General features: G+C 48.6%; 1 protein-coding gene across 2 annotated transcripts in view; it reads right to left on the bottom strand.

Moving 5' to 3' along the window:
- The window catches only part of trit1 (tRNA isopentenyltransferase 1), a 96,986-nt gene that overhangs the window by 81,821 nt on the left and 496 nt on the right, over positions 1-14,669 (bottom strand). The window lies entirely within an intron of this gene.

Genomic DNA, 14,669 nt, shown 5'->3' with positions numbered 1-14,669 from the left:
CAGTAAGCACATTACTGTTAGTCTCCTACACCTCTCCTCTCCGTCAGTAAGCACATCACTGTTAGTCTCCTACACCTCTCCTCTCCATCAGTAAGCACATCACTGTTAGTATCCTACACCTCTCCTCTCCATCAGTAAGCACATCACTGTTAGTCTCCTACACCTCTCCTCTCCATCAGTAAGCACATCACTGTTAGTCTACTACACCTCTCCATCAGTAAGCACATCACTGTTAGTCTCCTACACCTCTCCATCAGTAAGCACATCACTGTTAGTCTCCTACACCTCTCCTCTCCATCAGTAAGCACATCACTGTTAGTCTACTACACCTCTCCATCAGTAAGCACATCACTGTTAGTCTCCTACACCTCTCCTCTCCATCAGTAAGCACATCACTGTTAGTCTCCTACACCTCTCCGTCAGTAAGCACATCACTGTTAGTCTACTACACCTCTCCATCAGTAAGCACATCACTGTTAGTATCCTACACCTCTCCTCTCCGTCAGTAAGCACATCACTGTTAGTCTACTACACCTCTCCTCTCCATCAGTAAGCACATCCCTGTTAGTCTCCTACACCTCTCCTCTCCGTCAGTAAGCACATCACTGTTAGTCTACTACACCTCTCCTCTCCATCAGTAAGCACATCACTGTTAGTCTACTACACCTCTCCTCTGTCAGTAAGCACATCACTGTTAGTATCCTACACCTCTCCTCTGTCAGTAAGCACATCACGGTTAGTATCCTACACCTCTCCTCTCCATCAGTAAGCACATCACTGTTAGTCTCCTACACCTCTCCATCATTAAGCACATCACTGTTAGTCTCCTACACCTCTCCTCTCCATCAGTAAGCACATCACTGTTAGTCTCCTACACCTCTCCTCTCCATCAGTAAGCACATCACTGTTAGTCTCCTACACCTCTCCTCTCCATCAGTAAGCACATCACTGTTAGTCTCCTACACCTCTCCTCTCCATCAGTAAGCACATCACTGTTAGTCTCCTACACCTCTCCTCTGTCAGTAAGCACATCACTGTTAGTCTCCTACACCTCTCCTCTCCATCAGTAAGCACATCACTGTTAGTCTCCTACACCTCTCCTCTCCATCAGTAAGCACATCACTGTTAGTCTACTACACCTCTCCATCAGTAAGCACATCACTGTTAGTATCCTACACCTCTCCTCTCCGTCAGTAAGCACATCACTGTTAGTCTCCTACACCTCTCCTCTCCATCAGTAAGCACATCACTGTTAGTCTACTACACCTCTCCATCAGTAAGCACATCACTGTTAGTATCCTACACCTCTCCTCTGTCAGTAAGCACATCACTGTTAGTCTACTACACCTCTCCTCTCCATCAGTAAGCACATCACTGTTAGTATCCTACACCTCTCCTCTGTCAGTAAGCACATCACTGTTAGTATCCTACACCTCTCCTCTGTCAGTAAGCACATCACTGTTAGTATCCTACACCTCTCCTCTCCATCAGTAAGCACATCACTGTTAGTCTCCTACACCTCTCCTCTGTCAGTAAGCACATCACTGTTAGTATCCTACACCTCTCCTCTGTCAGTAAGCACATCACTGTTAGTATCCTACACCTCTCCTCTCCATCAGTAGGCACATCACGGTTAGTATCCTACACCTCTCCTCTCCATCAGTAAGCACATCACTGTTAGTCTCCTACACCTCTCCTCTCCATCAGTAAGCACATCACTGTTAGTCTCCTACACCTCTCCTCTCCATCAGTAAGCACATCACTGTTAGTCTCCTACACCTCTCCTCTCCATCAGTAAGCACATCACTGTTAGTATCCTACACCTCTCCTCTCCATCAGTAAGCACATCACTGTTAGTATCCTACACCTCTCCTCTCCATCAGTAAGCACCAGTTTATGAAGCTAGTGGCGACTAATATTTAATTTGTTTGAAATCTCTGGCGATATGGATGTTTCACATATAAATATTGTGATTTTGACGTGAGCCCTAACACACACACACACACACACACACACCTTGCTCATTTGACTGAATCCTAGGTGGGTTTCCTGAAACGTAAGTCTACCTTGTTCCCCCAGTGTCTATAGTACTCTAACAACTCTACAGTCCAGTGACTTGTAATATCTACACACTACAGTAACTAGACATACACTACAAGACAGCTTATACAGTAGCACATACACACACACACACACACACACACGGACAGAAATGCAGTATTGTGAGATAGGGAGAAAAGCTTGCCGTTTAATAAAATCAGTGAATAATATCTGCTCCATTTTCAATGAACTCCAGAGTCAGTGCAGCCAGAGTTGGGTGATTAGAGAGACTGGGGAGAGACTGGGTCCTGTGGGAGAGTTAGGGTAGAAAGTAGGGGAGAGACTGGGTCCTGTGGGAGAGTTAGGGTAGAAAGTAGGGGAGAGACTGGGTCCTGTGGGAGAGTTAGGGTAGAAAGTAGGGGAGAGGCTGGGTCCTGTGGGAGAGTTAGGGTAGAAAGTAGGGGAGAGGCTGGGTCCTGTGGGAGTGGGAGAGTTAGGGTAGAAAGTAGGGGAGAGGCTGGGTCCTGTGGGAGAGTTAGGGTAGAAAGTAGGGGAGAGGCTGGGTCCTGTGGGAGAGTTAGGGTAGAAAGTAGGGGAGAGACTGGGTCCTGTGGGAGAGTTAGGGTAGAAAGTAGGGGAGAGACTGGGTCCTGTGGGAGAGTTAGGGTAGAAAGTAGGGGAGAGACTGGGTCCTGTGGGAGAGTTAGGGTAGAAAGTAGGGGAGAGGCTGGGTCCTGTGGGAGAGTTAGGGTAGAAAGTAGGGGAGAGGCTGGGTCCTGTGGGAGAGTTAGGGTAGAAAGTAGGGGAGAGGCTGGGTCCTGTGGGAGAGTTATGGTAGAAAGTAGGGGAGAGACTGGGTCCTGTGGGAGAGTTAGGGTAGAAAGTAGGGGAGAGTTTGGGTCCTGTGGGAGTGGGAGAGTTAGGGTAGAAAGTAGGGGAGAGACTGGGTCCTGTGGGAGTGGGAGAGTTAGGGGAGAAAGTAGGTGAGAGGCTGGGTCCTGTGGGAGAGTTAGGGTAGAAAGTAGGGGAGAGACTGGGTCCTGTGGGAGAGTTAGGGTAGAAAGTAGGGGAGAGTTTGGGTCCTGTGGGAGTGGGAGAGTTAGGGTAGAAAGTAGGGGAGAGACTGGGTCCTGTGGGAGAGTTAGGGTAGAAAGTAGGGGAGAGACTGGGTCCTGTGGGAGAGTTAGGGTAGAAAGTAGGGGAGAGACTGGGTCCTGTGGGAGAGTGAGGGTAGAAAGTAGGGGAGAGGCTGGGTCCTGTGGGAGAGTTAGGGTAGAAAGTAGGGGAGAGGCTGGGTCCTGTGGGAGAGTTAGGGTAGAAAGTAGGGGAGAGACTGGGTCCTGTGGGAGAGTTAGGGTAGAAAGTAGGGGAGAGACTGGGTCCTGTGGGAGAGTTATGGTAGAAAGTAGGGGAGAGGCTGGGTCCTGTGGGAGAGTTAGGGTAGAAAGTAGGGGAGAGGCTGGGTCCTGTGGGAGAATTAGGGGAGAAAGTAGGTGAGAGGCTGGGTCCTGTGGGAGAGTTAGGGTAGAAAGTAGGGGAGAGACTGGGTCCTGTGGGAGAGTTAGGGTAGAAAGTAGGGGAGAGGCTGGGTCCTGTGGGAGTGGGAGAGTTAGGGTAGAAAGTAGGGGAGAGACTGGGTCCTGTGGGAGAGTTAGGGTAGAAAGTAGGGGAGAGGCTGGGTCCTGTGGGAGTGGGAGAGTTAGGGTAGAAAGTAGGGGAGAGACTGGGTCCTGTGGGAGAGTTAGGGTAGAAAGTAGGGGAGAGACTGGGTCCTGTGGGAGAGTTAGGGTAGAAAGTAGGGGAGAGGCTGGGTCCTGTGGGAGAGTTAGGGTAGAAAGTAGGGGAGAGGCTGGGTCCTGTGGGAGAGTTATGGTAGAAAGTAGGGGAGAGACTGGGTCCTGTGGGAGAGTTAGGGTAGAAAGTAGGGGAGAGTTTGGGTCCTGTGGGAGTGGGAGAGTTAGGGGAGAAAGTAGGTGAGAGGCTGGGTCCTGTGGGAGAGTTAGGGTAGAAAGTAGGGGAGAGACTGGGTCCTGTGGGAGAGTTAGGGTAGAAAGTAGGGGAGAGGCTGGGTCCTGTGGGAGAGTTAGGGTAGAAAGTAGGGGAGAGTTTGGGTCCTGTGGGAGTGGGAGAGTTAGGGTAGAAAGTAGGGGAGAGACTGGGTCCTGTGGGAGTGGGAGAGTTAGGGGAGAAAGTAGGTGAGAGGCTGGGTCCTGTGGGAGAGTTAGGGTAGAAAGTAGGGGAGAGACTGGGTCCTGTGGGAGAGTTAGGGTAGAAAGTAGGGGAGAGTTTGGGTCCTGTGGGAGTGGGAGAGTTAGGGTAGAAAGTAGGGGAGAGACTGGGTCCTGTGGGAGAGTTAGGGTAGAAAGTAGGGGAGAGACTGGGTCCTGTGGGAGAGTGAGGGTAGAAAGTAGGGGAGAGGCTGGGTCCTGTGGGAGAGTTAGGGTAGAAAGTAGGGGAGAGGCTGGGTCCTGTGGGAGAGTTAGGGTAGAAAGTAGGGGAGAGACTGGGTCCTGTGGGAGAGTTAGGGTAGAAAGTAGGGGAGAGACTGGGTCCTGTGGGAGAGTTAGGGTAGAAAGTAGGGGAGAGGCTGGGTCCTGTGGGAGAGTTAGGGTAGAAAGTAGGGGAGAGGCTGGGTCCTGTGGGAGAGTTAGGGTAGAAAGTAGGGGAGAGGCTGGGTCCTGTGGGAGAGTTAGGGTAGAAAGTAGGGGAGAGGCTGGGTCCTGTGGGAGAATTAGGGGAGAAAGTAGGTGAGAGGCTGGGTCCTGTGGGAGAGTTAGGGTAGAAAGTAGGGGAGAGACTGGGTCCTGTGGGAGAGTTAGGGTAGAAAGTAGGGGAGAGGCTGGGTCCTGTGGGAGTGGGAGAGTTAGGGTAGAAAGTAGGGGAGAGACTGGGTCCTGTGGGAGAGTTAGGGGAGAAAGTAGGGGAGAGGCTGGGTCCTGTGGGAGTGGGAGAGTTAGGGTAGAAAGTAGGGGAGAGACTGGGTCCTGTGGGAGAGTTAGGGTAGAAAGTAGGGGAGAGACTGGGTCCTGTGGGAGAGTTAGGGTAGAAAGTAGGGGAGAGGCAGGGTCCTGTGGGAGAGTTAGGGTAGAAAGTAGGGGAGAGGCTGGGTCCTGTGGGAGAGTTAGGGTAGAAAGTAGGGGAGAGGCTGGGTCCTGTGGGAGAGTTAGGGTAGAAAGTAGGGGAGAGGCTGGGTCCTGTGGGAGCGTTAGGGTAGAAAGTAGGGGAGAGACTGGGTCCTGTGGGAGTGGGAGAGTTAGGGTAGAAAGTAGGGGAGAGACTGGGTCCTGTGGGAGTGGGAGAGTTAGGGTAGAAAGTAGGGGAGAGGCTGGGTCCTGTGGGAGAGTTAGGGGAGAAAGTAGGGGAGAGACTGGGTCCTGTGGGAGAGTTAGGGTAGAAAGTAGGGGAGAGTTTGGGTCCTGTGGGAGTGGGAGAGTTAGGGTAGAAAGTAGGGGAGAGGCTGGGTCCTGTGGGAGAGTTAGGGTAGAAAGTAGGGGAGAGGCTGGGTCCTGTGGGAGAGTTAGGGTAGAAAGTAGGGGAGAGGCTGGGTCCTGTGGGAGAGTTAGGGTAGAAAGTAGGGGAGAGGCTGGGTCCTGTGGGAGAGTTAGGGTAGAAAGTAGGGGAGAGACTGGGTCCTGTGGGAGAGTTAGGGTAGAAAGTAGGGGAGAGACTGGGTCCTGTGGGAGAGTTAGGGTAGAAAGTAGGGGAGAGGCTGGGTCCTGTGGGAGAGTTAGGGTAGAAAGTAGGGGAGAGGCTGGGTCCTGTGGGAGAGTTATGGTAGAAAGTAGGGGAGAGGCTGGGTCCTGTGGGAGAGTTAGGGTAGAAAGTAGGGGAGAGGCTGGGTCCTGTGGGAGAATTAGGGGAGAAAGTAGGTGAGAGGCTGGGTCCTGTGGGAGAGTTAGGGTAGAAAGTAGGGGAGAGACTGGGTCCTGTGGGAGAGTTAGGGTAGAAAGTAGGGGAGAGGCTGGGTCCTGTGGGAGTGGGAGAGTTAGGGTAGAAAGTAGGGGAGAGACTGGGTCCTGTGGGAGAGTTAGGGTAGAAAGTAGGGGAGAGACTGGGTCCTGTGGGAGAGTTAGGGTAGAAAGTAGGGGAGAGGCAGGGTCCTGTGGGAGAGTTAGGGTAGAAAGTAGGGGAGAGGCTGGGTCCTGTGGGAGAGTTAGGGTAGAAAGTAGGGGAGAGGCTGGGTCCTGTGGGAGAGTTAGGGTAGAAAGTAGGGGGAGAGGCTGGGTCCTGTGGGAGAGTTAGGGTAGAAAGTAGGGGAGAGGCTGGGTCCTGTGGGAGAGTTAGGGTAGAAAGTAGGGGAGAGGCTGGGTCCTGTGGGAGCGTTAGGGTAGAAAGTAGGGGAGAGACTGGGTCCTGTGGGAGTGGGAGAGTTAGGGTAGAAAGTAGGGGAGAGGCTGGGTCCTGTGGGAGTGGGAGAGTTAGGGTAGAAAGTAGGGGAGAGGCTGGGTCCTGTGGGAGTGGGAGAGTTAGGGTAGAAAGTAGGGGAGAGACTGGGTCCTGTGGGAGTGGGAGCGTTAGGGTAGAAAGTAGGGGAGAGACTGGGTCCTGTGGGAGACAACGGGAGTGGCATACTGTGGGAACCAATTCTCCCCTGGGAACAATAGACACTTCCACCTAGTCACTACACAGCACCCATTCACACACACAGAGTACCCATTCACTCACTCACATATAGTCCCCATTCACTCACTCACATATAGTCCCCATTCACACACACACAGTCCCCATTCTCACACACACAGTCCCCATTCTCACACACACAGTCCCCATTCACACACACACAGTCCCCATTCACACACACACAGTCCCCATTCACACACACACAGTCCCCATTCTCACACACACAGTCCCCATTCTCACACACACAGTCCCCATTCACACACACACAGTCCCCATTCACACACACACAGTCCCCATTCACACACACACAGTCCCCATTCACACACACACAGTCCCCATTCACACACACACAGTCCCCATTCACACACACACAGTCCCAATTCACACACACACAGTCCCCATTCACACACACAGTCCCCATTCACACACACAGTCCCCATTCACACACACAGTCCCCATTCACACACACAGTCCCCATTCACACACACAGTCCCCATTCACACACACAGTCCCCATTCACACACACAGTCCCCATTCACACACACAGGCAGCTAGGGCTAGCTAGTGGAGAAGATCCACGCTTTGCTAAATATGCAAGTCGCTAGGAATAATAGCAGGCTTCTCTACTGAAACAGACTGTCTCTCTTTCTCTCTCTCTCTCTTTCACACACAGATCCTGTCTCTCTTTCTCTCTCTCTCTTTCACACACAGATCCTGTCTCTCTTTCTCTCTCTCTCTCTCTCTTTCACACACAGATCCTGTCTCTCTTTCTCTCTCTCTTTCACACACAGATCCTGTCTCTCTTTCTCTCTCTCTCTTTCACACACAGATCCTGTCTCTCTTTCTCTCTCTCTCTTTCACACACAGATCCTGTCTCTCTTTCTCTCTTTCACACACAGATCCTGTCTCTCTTTCTCTCTCTCTCTCTTTCACACACAGATCCTGTCTCTCTTTCTCTCTCTCTCTTTCACACACAGATCCTGTCTCTCTTTCTCTCTCTCTCTTTCACACACAGATCCTGTCTCTCTTTCTCTCTCTCTCTTTCACACACAGATCCTGTCTCTCTTTCTCTCTCACTCTCTTTCACACACAGATCCTGTCTCTCTTTCTCTCTCTCTCTCTCTTTCACACACAGATCCTGTCTCTCTTTTTCACACACAGATCCTGTCTCTCTTTCTCTCTCTCTCTTTCACACACAGATCCTGTCTCTCTTTCTCTCTCTCTCTCTTTCACACACAGATCCTGTCTCTCTTTCTCTCTCTCTCACACACAGATCCTGTCTCTCTTTCTCTCTCTCTCTTTCACACACATATCCTGTCTCTCTTTCACACACAGATCCTGTCTCTCTCTCTCTTTCACACACAGATCCTGTCTCTCTTTCTCTCTCTCTCTTTCACACACAGATCCTGTCTCTCTTTCTCTCTCTCACACACAGATCCTGTCTCTCTTTCTCTTTCACACACAGATCCTGTCTCTCTTTCTCTCTGTCTTTCACACACAGATCCTGTCTCTCTCTCTTTCACACACAGATCCTGTCTCTCTCTCTTTCACACACAGATCCTGTCTCTCTTTCTCTCACACACAGACACACAGATCCTGTCTCTCACATGGCCGCAAATAGACCAGTGTGTTTCTGCTGTATATTCGATTTTGGAGATAGGCTATTCTCTCTACCACACACACACACACACACACACACAGGGTCGGCATCTAGGCCTGCTGCAGTGTTTCCTGTCGGGTGTGATAGTAGGACTAGCAGAGATGATATTCCAGGATGTTATTAGAGTACCCCAGTTAGCTGTACCAGATGACCTCTGCTGCTGGAACACTGACTGTTCCCTATGGACCAACACATTCTCATGGACACAAGGAGCGCGCGTGCGTGTGTGTGTGTGAGTGGAGAGCGAAACAGAGTGTGTGTGTGTGTGTGTGTGTGTGTGTGTGTGTGAGACAAAGAGAGAGTGTGTGAGGGAGAGAAACAGAGGAACCGTTGCATTCATGAGAAAAGGAGTGGTGCATGAAGACTGAACAAACGTCATCACCGCAAGTCGAGAGTAACGCAATACTTTAGTTCCTAAGGCTAAAGATGGTAGCTGTCATCAGGGCTGTGACTAGTGATGAGGGGGTTAATAATAAATCGATGGTTACATATCAGGATATTATTTTTGACGATACGTTGTATCGTTTTGACAACGTCGCAATATTAAATATATAATTTTTGTGCACGTTGGCTGTACTTGCACCAAAACTTAATATCTTATTTTTAAAGTATTGAATCGCAATGTATACAGTGAGGGAAAAAAGTATTTGATCCCCTGCTGATTCAAATACTTTTTTCCCCTCACTGTAGGGTGTGTTCGTAAATTCACTCTGGAGTGCAAGAGTGCGATCAGAGTGCGCTCTGGGCGTTCGAAAATTCTGAGCGTTGTCAGATTGTCCGCTCGTAAATTCAGCGCGTGTCGCTCTCGGAGCGTTCAAAGCGCACACTGGACGCCCTGGCGGAGGAGTAGGGTTGATCCGAGCGTAATGACCTCACAACGGCAGTCAAGCACCCAAGCTAACTGGCTAACGTTGACGAGCTTGCTAGCTACTTCCAGACACAAATGAGAGAACACCTCACTCTGACCATTTACTCGCCCTAGCAGAGCTGATCAGGCTGTTCTCCAGAGCGTTGGTGACAGTAACTATGTTGCTGACTACGCTTTTTTGCTTACGTTTACTGACACCGGCCATATTCTGCGCTCTGGTACACTCAGATGAGAGTTCTCTGAATCGGAGTAGAGAGCCAGAGTGAATTTACGAACGTGCCCATAGAATCAAGAGAATCACAATACATAGTGCCTTCAGAAAGTATTCAGAACCCTTTACTTTTTCCACTTTCTAAAATTGATTAAATTGTCCCCCCCCTGTTCAGCATTGCGTTGCAGAGGCAGTTGCAGTGCGTTCTGGGTGGTGCGTCAAATTTTATGCGTAGACTTGACAGAAATAGTAGCAAGAGGTGAATGTTGAACTTTTGTTGCTCACATATTCAGTAAACATGTTGGATTACATCATGAGAATGTATTATGCAGCATTGACACTGTTGGTCTGATCAAGGCGTCAACAAACTGTACCAGATGACCTCTGCTGCTGGAACACTGACTGTTCCCTATGGACCAACACATTCTCATGGACACAAGGAGCGCGCGTGCGTGTGTGTGTGTGAGTGGAGAGCGAAACAGAGTGTGTGTGTGTGTGTGTGTGTGTGTGTGTGTGTGTGTGTGTGTGAGACAAAGAGAGAGTGTGTGAGGGAGAGAAACAGAGGAACCGTTGCATTCATGAGAAAAGGAGTGGTGCATGAAGACTGAACAAACGTCATCACCGCAAGTCGAGAGTAACGCAATACTTTAGTTCCTAAGGCTAAAGATGGTAGCTGTCATCAGGGCTGTGACTAGTGATGAGGGGGTTAATAATAAATCGATGGTTACATATCAGGATATTTGCTCACATATTCAGTAAACATGTTGGATTACATCATGAGAATGTATTATGCAGCATTGACACTGTTGGTCTGATCAAGGCGTCAACAAACTATCACACAGCGGTCATGCGGCTACACTAGATATACAGTGGGGGAAAAAAGTATTTAGTCAGCCACCAATTGTGCAAGTTCTCCCACTTAAAAAGATGAGAGAGGCCTGTAATTTTCATCATAGGTACACGTCAACTATGACAGACAAATTGAGAAAAAAACATCCAGAAAATCACATTGTAGGATTTTTAATGAATTTATTTGCAAATTATGGTGGAAAATAAGTATTTATATCACCTACAAACAAGCAAGATTTCTGGCTCTCACAGACCTGTAACTTCTTCTTTAAGAGGCTCCTCTGTCCTCCACTCGTTACCTGTATTAATGGCACCTGTTTGAACTTGCTATCAGTATAAAAGACACCTGTCCACAACCTCAAACAGTCACACTCCAAACTCCACAATGGCCAAGACCAAAGAGCTGTCAAAGGACACCAGAAACAAAATGGTAGACCTGCACCAGGCTGGGAAGACTGAATCTGCAATAGGTAAGCAGCTTGGTTTGAAGAAATCAACTGTGGGAGCAATTATTAGGAAATGGAAGACATACAAGACCACTGATAATCTCCCTCGATCTGGGGCTCCACGCAAGATCTCACCCTGTGGGGTCAAAAGTATCACAAGAACGGTGAGCAAAAATCCCAGAACCACACGGGGGGACCTAGTGAATGACCTGCAGAGAGCTGGGACCAAAGTAACAAAGCCTACCATCAGTAACACACTACGCCGCCAGGGACTCAAATCCTGCAGTGCCAGACGTGTCCCCCTGCTTAAGCCAGTACATGTCCAGGCCCGTCTGAAGATTGCTAGAGTGCATTTGGATGATCCAGAAGAGGATTGGGAGAATGTCATATGGTCAGATGAAACCAAAATATAACTTTTTGGTAAAAACTCAACTCGTCGTGTTTGGAGGACAAAGAATGCTGAGTTGCATCCAAAGAACACCATACCTACTGTGAAGCATGGGGGTGGAAACATCATGCTTTGGGGCTGTTTTTCTGCAAAGGGACCAGGACAACTGATCCGTGTAAAGGAAAGAATGAATGGGGCCATGTATCGTGAGATTTTGAGTGAAAACCTCCTTCCATCAGCAAGGGCATTGAAGATGAAACGTGGCTGGGTCTTTCAGCATGACAATGATCCCAAACACACCGCCCGGGCAACGAAGGAGTGGCTTCGTAAGAAGCATTTCAAGGTCCTGGAGTGGCCTAGCCAGTCTCCAGATCTCAATCCCATAGAAAATCTTTGGAGGGAGTTGAAAGTCCGTGTTGCCCAGCGACAGCCCCAAAACATCACTGCTCTAGAGGAGATCTGCATGGAGGAATGGGCCAAAATACCAGCAACAGTGTGTGAAAACCTTGTGAAGACTTACAGAAAACGTTTGACCTGTGTCATTGCCAACAAAGGGTATATAACAAAGTATTGAGAAACTTTTGTTATTGACCAAATACTTATTTTCCACCATAATTTGCAAATAAATTCATAAAAAATCCTACAATGTGATTTTCTGGATTTTTTTTTCTTATTTTGTCTGTCATAGTTGACGTGTACCTATGATGAAAATTACAGGCCTCTCTCATCTTTTTAAGTGGGAGAACTTGCACAATTGGTGGCTGACTAAATACTTTTTTTCCCCCACTGTACATGCCTAACCTTCGCTAGCCTAGCATGGATCTCAAATTCAGTGCATCACTTTCTCTCGGATCCACATTCACTTTAGATGTCCACACTCACCAATAACGATTTCAGCAGTGATGGTGACTTTCAGCATCGTCTTTGCATCTTTACAAACCGGATCAAAATGTATAGCCAGAGGACTGTGCATTCTGGGCTACAGATAATGCTACAGCATCAAAAGGGAGCACATTTGTAAGGATAATTAATCCTACATAAAAATAAAGTTGATTAAAAAAAATAGTTTCTCAAATTAATGTATTAGAACGGTTGTGATGGTTATTTTATTTTATTCACGGTCCTCATCCATAATCGTTGGTTACACGGTTATACGATTACCGTGCTTGCCCTAGCTGTCATAAATAGTAAATAGAAGGTAATGCAATTTGGGTAAAATACCTAAGAACAGCCTACTAGTCTCAGCTAAGAGATGGATATAGGTACATTCAGTAAGGTTGAGAGAGAAAAAAAAAACATTCAAACCCATTCTGAAATGGGATATATTAACAACCAGCCACATTCAATATCATGCTACATCCAATACAATCTGGCCTTGCTAATTTAAAAAAAAAATAATCCGTTCTCTATTGATACTTGTTGAGATGACAGAGATTGATCAGCAACAAAATGTGAAACTCCCAGAGAATTCACATCAACATCTGTGTGTATGACAGCACAAAAAACCCCAAACTGTTGCATTTGTCTGTGTGAAAACATGACAACAAAACTCCCACGCACTCTGCACTGCTTTCACACACACACACCGCCCCCTAGCCCGCCCACCCACAGTTCTCAGGCTCTGTTGCCATGGTAACCAGGAACACACAGAAGGTGGCTGGTGTGAGTCTGGGTCACAGTGTGTGTGTGTGTGTGTGTGTGTGTGTGTGTGTGTGTGACAGGGGGCTCCAGGGAAAGGGAGGCTACGCTACGCCTCTATCCTAGGGAAGGATGCACCCAGAATGAGAAAGGGTGGGCAGGAGAGAGGGGGTGGTGGTGTGTAAAGAGGGTAGCCAGCAGTTTCCGACCCCACCGTTACAGTTGTTTACGCTGAGCTGTACTGGGGTCAGAACGCAATCATGGTTACATTAAGACTCTGTGGAGCCGGGGTGAGATATGGGTCGGAAAATACTGAAAATGTGACATTCATCCACACCGATGATTGAAACACTGTTCCGTTTTTCTTTTCGGAAAACTGCCCTTTTCTTCTCATGCTAGCTAGCAGTAGCCTCTGCAGCCATTATGGGAAAGGAAGCGTAACGTTAGGGTCGGAATCTGCGAGAAGGGTGCAATTCTCGGCCTGCAATTTGGGGCATTCCTGCATCTGCAGGGACCCCTCTTTGTACTTCTCTTGGTCCATTTTTAAGTTAGGTCAGGCGGGAGGTGGGGGTGCACCAGTACAGTAGGTGGCGTTAACGCACAATACCGTTGGATAACAGCCCCCGATAAACCCCACAGAAGAAGGGGCAGGGGGTGACAACGGTAACTAGCTAGCCGTATACTGGTAGACAGTGTCCTTCGCCCCACGCCTGTCGGGTACTGCAGTTCTGTTAACGACGGTGAGGGCAGGTGTTCAGCAGGCGGGAGCGAAGGACACTGTGTGCTAGCCTAGCCAGCTAGTCCTAAGGAGGACTCCGGTACACAGCAGGCGGGAGGCAGGGACGACACCGTGCGCTAGCTAGCTAACTATCAAGCTAGCTAGTACACTGTGTCACCCTAGCCGTCGGCTGTGCTAGCGGGAGGCGGGGACAACCGGTAGACAGTGTCCCGCCTGTCGGGCACTGTTTTCCTGCAGTTCTGTTAACGACGGTGTGCGGCAGGCGAGAGCGAAGGACAGTGTCTAGCTAGCAAGGAGGACACTTGTAGGTGGGGGTGAAAAAAACTCAGTTAATACTTTTATTTCCCTTTTGACCCACATTGAAAAGTGTCACACAGGCATATATTCAGCTCTATTTAGTCTCAGATTCGAAAATGCTAATTATCATCATCAAGTAGACATCATGCAAAACTACAAATCCCTGCAAGTCATCTCTAGCTGATACCTTTGCTAACAGTTGTGTCAATGTAAAACTCGCCCAAGACCGTTCACAGAATTGTCCATTTAAAGAAATGTAGCCTATTTATTAATTACTACATTTAGCTAACATTAGATAGTTAATCCAGAGATTCTTACCTTTGCCTCGATTCGGCACTCTCGCCCAGATCATCATGGCATTTGTAGTTCTTTATGATAGCCACATTAGCAGCTAATTAGCATTTTTTGGGGGGGGGGGGAATACAGGCGAATATATTGATAAAAGTCACCTAGTCCGAGAGAGATTGACATGTTTATCAAAACGTCACGCCAGAGTACGCGAAACACATTGGAGGGGGGCGAGGTTGGGTGAGATAATAATAATAATAATAATAATAATAATAATAAATATGATGGGGAAGTGGGTCTCTCCTCCCATGAGCATGCGCAGATACACGCATGCGTCCCTGCCACAGCAACCAAACGATCACACCAATAACGTCATTGCACAAAATAGTTCGCAGCATCATCTGGATGTGTGCGCAACAAAAGTTCAACGCTTCCGTTCGATATATCCAACGTATGCACCACACTGCCTCTGAACGCAATGTTGCAAGGCAAAGGCAGCGTTCCATTGGAAATTAATGTACTTCTGGTGTCTCAAAATGCAAAGATACTCTCGGTGTGATCGAGGCGTAATATCCTTCCAATTCTCACTCATAGATACAGTACCTAGCTATATAGACACCCAAGT

Source organism: Coregonus clupeaformis, chromosome 17, assembly GCF_020615455.1.
Source record: "Coregonus clupeaformis isolate EN_2021a chromosome 17, ASM2061545v1, whole genome shotgun sequence".
Classification (NCBI taxonomy): Eukaryota; Metazoa; Chordata; class Actinopteri; order Salmoniformes; family Salmonidae; genus Coregonus; species Coregonus clupeaformis.
Note: the sequence above shows the minus strand (reverse complement) of the source record. Positions and strands in the feature narration are given on the sequence as shown.